The sequence below is a fragment of the Bubalus kerabau genome, chromosome 16, assembly GCF_029407905.1.
Source record: "Bubalus kerabau isolate K-KA32 ecotype Philippines breed swamp buffalo chromosome 16, PCC_UOA_SB_1v2, whole genome shotgun sequence".
NCBI lineage: Eukaryota > Metazoa > Chordata > Mammalia > Artiodactyla > Bovidae > Bubalus > Bubalus kerabau.
The window spans coordinates 75095346-75101898 of NC_073639.1; the positions used below are offsets into that span (position 1 = coordinate 75095346).

The following is a 6553-nucleotide window of genomic DNA, read 5'->3' on the forward strand; positions in this document are numbered from 1 at the left end:
GACAAAAACCTGCCCTCCCTCAAGTCACGGGCCTCCCGGGGCAGAAGCATCTGCTGCCAGTGCAGACACTTCTGTTTGTTTGTTTGATTTAAAACGGGGGTCTGAGCCCCACACCAGGAAATTGGTCTGGGAAATCCTTTCAGTTCTTCTTCATTCTGCCCCCTCACCAAGGCTTTGCTTTCGGCAACCACATTTTATATGAATATCTGAAATTGAGCAGAAGGACCTGAATGCCCGAGGCAGCTCCTGGTGGACAGAGTCCATGATGGTCAGGTCAGAACCAGAGATACAGCGTCCAGCTGTGTCTGATTCAGGACACTTTAGCTCCTCGGCTGGCCCTGGGCTGAGGTGAGGCCCAGGCTGCTGCTCCTGCCTTTCCTGTGACCGCCTCTCACCATGTCCAATGAAGATCAGGTAACGGTCATAAGGGTTTCTCAACCAGAGATGAAACAGAAGCTCAGACAAGGTTGAGATTCCCATTTATAATCATAATCTTTTATATCAAACATTTAATATAGAAAGATTATAAAATTAGAGTAAAAACATCTTTAAATATCTGAGTCAAAAAGAAGTACTATGAGAATCATGATCAAGGGTAAATGAGAACCCCTGGAAGTGACCAAGAAGAGATTTGTTGTACCTGAGAGCCTCCTATTCTCTTTGCAAAGAGAGAAATAAAAACAGAGCCATGTAGTCAGCTGGGAAGGCCCCGGGAGGTCTTGCAAATTCAACCTTGACTACCTATCAAGCTGGGAAGGAAACTCAGACAGAATCATGACCAGGCACAACCCACTGGGAATGCTGGGTGTTTGAACCCTGGAAACTCGGGGTCAAGTGGTTGTGTTCTGGTAGTGAACCCACGAGTTAGGCGGAGCAAACTCAGACATTAGGGTATCCTGAAATTCATTAGTTTATCAGCATACCATTCAGAGGTCTGAGGTCATTCAGTTCAGTTCAGTTCAGTTCAGTCGCTCAGTCATGTCCAAAATTTTGCGACCCCATGATCGCATCACGCCAGGCCTCCCTGTCCATTACCGACTCCCGGATTCCACCCAAACACATGTGCATCTAGGAGGTGATGCCATCCAGCCATCTCATCCTCTGTTGTCCCCTTCTCTTCCTGCCCCCAATCCCTCCCAGCATCAGGGTCTTTTCCAGTGAGTCAACGCTTCGCCTGATGTGGCCAAAGTATTGGAGTTTCAGCTTCAGCATCAGTCCTTCCAATGAACACCCAGGACTGGTCTCCTTTAGGATGGACTGGTTGGATCTCTCATTAGGTACCTGGAAAAATCAATGACCAGGCCTAAACTAGATGAAGGCGACTCATTCCACTGCCCTGGGCGGTGACATCAGGAAGACCCACCTGCAGGTGTGAGAAAGCCCTTCCAGGAGGCTGTGGTGTGAAGTGGGGGAGGAGGAGGTCTGAGTCCAGCAGGGGGTGCAATGGGTCGGGTGCGGAGAGCGCAGGGTCCTGGCCAGGCAGGCTGGCACCTCCTCCCTTGGCTCTTGCCCACGTGGGCAGCAGGGTCTCCAGTGGAGGGTGACGTCCTGCACCTGGGCCGCCAGGGGACACGGCAGCTCTCAGCTCAGAGCCACAGGCTTGCCTCTTAGTTCCTGCTGCTCTGTCGTGGGGTCAGTGCCCAGACCTGACATCCAACCAAGGACAGAGGGACGGTCATACACCAAGAATGAACTTCATTCAGGAACCTCGACCTCCAGGGATACCTGGACAGGGGATGAGAGACCCCTGCAGAGGCTGCCCCATTGCCCACAGAACGCCCGGGTGTTCCCCGTGGAAGAGGGATGCAGGCAAGGACCCTCTGTCACCATCTCTGTCATTTAAAAACGTTCCCTGGTGTGTTATTTGGCAGTTTCAACATTTTGAATTGAACCATGGAAACTGACATTGTGTCAGTTTTTGTGGCTCCCTTACTCGTTCCTTCCCATTATATTAATACTTTATATTAACACTTGTAACATGAAATATATGGAATCAGAAGTTCGGCCACACTGTCATCAATATGTTCGTATAATAAGAAAAGAATTCAGTAGGAATATGTATTTCTCTCCTCTATGAGCTGAGGTTCTCAAACACCTCTGACAAAAATCATGTGAATTTTATTAAACAGCTACTTTAGCAGCAAACCTAACATGAATACAAATAAGAATAGTATTTACATTTTTATGTCAAAGAAACAAGAATGAACAAGACTTTCCCATCTCTTCCACACACGTTAACTTGAAATGTCTGACCTCCTTCTCCTCCTCGTTCCCCACACATCCCTCCTCCGTCCCGGGTCCATCGGCTCCACCCAGAACCACAGGGAAGGGAGTTTTACAAGGTCCACGATGCTCACCACACCTACCTGTTCACGCACCGTGTTTTTCTATTTCTGATGATGAGACATGTGTCCCAACTTTGTTGTGACTGAACTTGCCAGCTGTCATAATTGCATGGCGAGATGGTGACCTTTACCCGTGAAACCCGCAGTTCTATTGAAGGTACTCCACATGGTCATGGCTGTTTACAGCACAGGATGCTGTCACCCTAAGCCTGCCCATGCGGCTCTGCATGCCACTCCCCACCTCCCATCCTGGTCTCCCCACTGCTGGGACAAGAGACAGTTTAAAAGAGTGCTTTCAAGGGCCACCCCTTACCCTTCACAGCAGACGCAGGCTCTGGGATTTCCTGCTCGGCTCAGGGCTAGAGGAGGAGGACAGACAGCACCACACAGAGGGGACTCAGGGTTCCCTGAGAAGACAGAGAGTATTCTAAAGACGGGCTCAGGTGTGGGAAAGGCTGAATTATTGGGCCAAAGAATAAGACTTAGAACGAAATGGCAACCCACGCCAGTATTCCTGCCTAGAGAATCCAGTGGACAGAGGAGCCTGTCCATGGGGTCACACAGAGTTGGGCACGACTGAAGCAACTTAGCATGCATGCGTGCATGCACCAGAGAAGGAAATGGCAACCCACTCCAGCGTTCTTGCCTGGAGAGCCCCAGGGATGGAGGAGCGTTGTGGGCTGCCGTCTGTGAGGTCGCACAGAGTCAGACACGACTGAAGCGACTTAGCAGCATCAGAGGAAGACTTACAAACTCCTCCTTCACCCTCAGACACTCCGGGGAGGAGATAGAGGACCAAGGTCACCAAGGTCACAGGAGTACATTTGCTGGCAGACGTCACCCCATCACTCAGGGGCTCCTCCCCGAGCTGTCCCTGCTCTAAGTGAGGTCCAGCATCTGCCTCCTTCAGAACCCCCACCCGAGGGGACATCAGGTGACCTTGGCAGGGAGAGGAGGAAGTGATTTGCATGAGGCCCCTCCTCCTCCTGACAGGCTGGAGGCATGAAAAGGCCCAGGACTCCACCTGCAGCCCAGGAGGCTGAGGAGGCCGCATCCTGGGAGGGTCCCCACCATGGCCTGGACGCTGCTTCTGCTCGGGCTCCTCACTTCCGGCTCAGGTCAGGGGCCGGGACTCTGTATCCCTGGGGCACCTCCAAGCAGGGTCTGAGGGCCCTCGTCTCCATAACAACCCCTGTCTCTCTCTTGTTCCTTTTAGGGGTGGATGCTCAGACTGTGGTCCAGGAGCCAGCACTGTCAGTGTGTCCAGGGGGGACGGTCACCCTCACCTGTGGACTGAGCCCTGGGTCAGTCACTACCAGTAACTACCCAGCTGGTACTAGCCAACCCCAGGCCAGGCTCCCCGACTGCTTATCTACAGCACAAGCAGCCGATATTCTGGGGTCCCTGCTCACTTCTCTGGCTCCATCTCTGGGAACAAATCCACCCTCGCCATCTTGGGGGCCCAGTCCAAGGACGAAGCCGATTATCACTGTGGTCTGGGAACTGGTAGTTACAATGCCGCAGTGATGTAAGCCCATGGGGGAAGTGCTACCAAAACCTGCCCTTGTGCTCAGAGGGCTCAGCGCTTAGTGGCAGGAGAGGCAGGGAGGGGGTGGGACAGGTCAGGGTCCCCATGGGGAGGGAGGCTCTGGGCCCGTCTCCTGTCTGGTGGTTCATGGCCACGTGTGTCCTCCCAGCTCTCCCCGGGTGTGACCATCTCCCTAGGGGGCCCCTCTCTGCCCCTGTTGTTGGCAATGAGGCTTGGCTCCACAGGGAGACTCAGACCCCCACCACTGCCCTTAGGACTCTTGTCATTCAAATCACACTAAGAGATGTACAGCACCATGAACTTGATCTTGGAGACAAATTAATATTCCATTTACCCGAAGGGGCACCACCAGTGGAATTTTCTAGAGTACAGTTTCCCAACTGGAGCTCCTGAATCACAGCCTTTTGTTGGTGGCAGGAATCTGTGGTGAACAAGAAACGGCCCCCTCTCCCCAAATATTTAGGAACATCAAAATTCCAGATGTATGTCTTTGTCTGTTATTGGGAAATAACCCCTGAGAATTGTCTTACAATTCAGTCCAGGCATGTTAATTCCCCATAACACATTCACTCCCAGTTTTTGGATTGTGTTAAATCCAAAACCTCAGAAACACAATTCACATCCGAGGCCATGGGGAAAACTGTGTCTTTATTTTAGCATAAGACTGGAAGTTGGGAGGAATTTCCGCAAACCTGGGCTACCTACGGGCACACCTCGAGGCTCATGGGAGGACTTATGCTCCTGGAAGAACCTTACTCAGAACTGGCTCCAAAAATCCCCACACGCTCAGCTGACTGCCTGGGCCCGGGATGCCAGGTCATGGCTGGGCTCCTCAGCACGTGGACCAGGCCTTGTGTGCGGAGATGGAGCAGCAACAAGGGGAGACCTAGCGAGGGGAAAGCAGGCTCATGAGCTCCCCCATCCCCCCTGCTGGTGACTGTGGGGCCAGGAAGACCTGGGCCTGACCCCACCTGGGTCATCAGTGCTGAATGTGAGGTGCGGCCGGTGGTTGGCCCTGCGATCACCCCTCCCTCCCTGGTGTCCCAAGTCCTCAGAGTCCAGGGAGCTGAGCCTCACGCTGCGCAGCACCGCAGCCCCCTCAGCCTGCCTCCCCTCCCCAAGGGCAGCAGCCCAACAAGAAGTGGTCTCAAACCCCTGGGTGGAAGGAGCTGCTGACAGGAGTTGCCCCAGGTGCCCGGGTCAGCGTCAGACACAGAGCAGTGGGGTCAGAGCACCCGGTTGCTGGGTCAGTGGGCAGAGGATACACTCCCCTCACTGATGGGCTCTTAGTTGGAAAACGCAGCTCTTTCCTTCCTCACATTTTCCCACTGTGGACATTCCCCGAGCGCGTCACCAGGGGGCGCTGTGCACCCTCTCGGAACTGGCGGAACCGAGCACACCAGATGGTCCCCTGACCCGGGCTTGTCCCTGGGCTCAGTGGACTGAGTTGGAGGTCTCAGCAGGTGCTTCGTCTCAGGAGACAGACTTAGAACCCCGACCCCTCAAGCTCTGGGAGTGAAGCTTCAAACAGGACTGAGGACCCAGAATTAGAGGGCATCCTGTTCAGAGTCATCAGACTCTACCTGCTTCCCCAGGAGCAGAGAAGGGAGGAGCCCCCAGAGCCGAGCCCCCGTCCCTCAGCTCCCCCCTGCCTCCTCTGGCTCCTCTTCAGTCCTTTCCTCGGGGCCCCTCTCCTCCTCTTAAGCTTCATGACTTTCCTACCCAATCCCGCGCTTCTCTTTATTATACAATCCTCCATGTGAGATGGCCTCCAGACGCCCTCTCAGTCCTGACCCCTTAAGCAGCCAGGACGCCATGGACAGACTCGTGCTGAAGGGTCTGAGGGGAGGCCCCGGTCAGCCCTGAGGTCATGGGGGACACAAAAGAGTATTTTGGCCCTAAGGAGGGGGCAGTGCCCAGAGCAGGGAGCAGGATCTGTCCCTGAGGGGCTCTGATCAGCAGGTCATAGGATGCGTATCTGGGCCTGGACACCAGGGGGCTCGGGGGCAGTTCTTGAGGGTTGGTGGGTGAGAGCTGGGCCCAGTCTCCTGGCACTGCATTGTGGCTTCAGCTCAGGGTTCCCAGCTGTGACCTCCCACCCCTGGGCCACCCACAGCCGCACCCCTGCCACCCCCTGGACACTCTCAGACACAGGGACCTGATCCAGAGCCCAGGGAGGGGTCAGAGAGCTGTGGGGTGGAGTATGGGTGCAATGGTGGGGTTATTTGCATGAATGAACACTCCCTCTCTCAGTATGAAGAGGAGACGGAGAGGTGGGGACGCTCTGCTTGGCTGTGGGGCCACAGATGGCAAGATGCCCTGACCGTGTCCACCATGGCCTGGTCCCCTCTGCTCCTCACCCTGCTTACTCTCTGCACAGGTGACTGGATGCAGGGACAGGGGAAAGGCCCAGGGAAGACACGTCCCTTCTCCCTCCTCTCCTTCCTGAAGCCCACAGTCACCATCTCTGTCTCTCCCTTCCAGGATCCTGGGCCCAGGCTGTGTTGACTCAGCCGCCCTCCATGTCTGGGACTTTGGGTCAGAGGGTCACCCTCTCCTGCACTGGAAGCAGCAGCAACACTGGGGTTATTATGTGAGCTGGTACCAACAGCTCCCAGGAAAGGCCCCCGGAGTCCTGACCTATGAAAATAGTAAATGA

General features: G+C 54.6%; 1 pseudogene; it reads left to right on the forward strand.

Annotated features, from left to right (window-relative positions):
- Nucleotides 1-3417: 3417 nt before the first annotated feature.
- LOC129629791 (immunoglobulin lambda variable 8-61-like) lies at nt 3418-6553 on the forward strand (annotated as a pseudogene).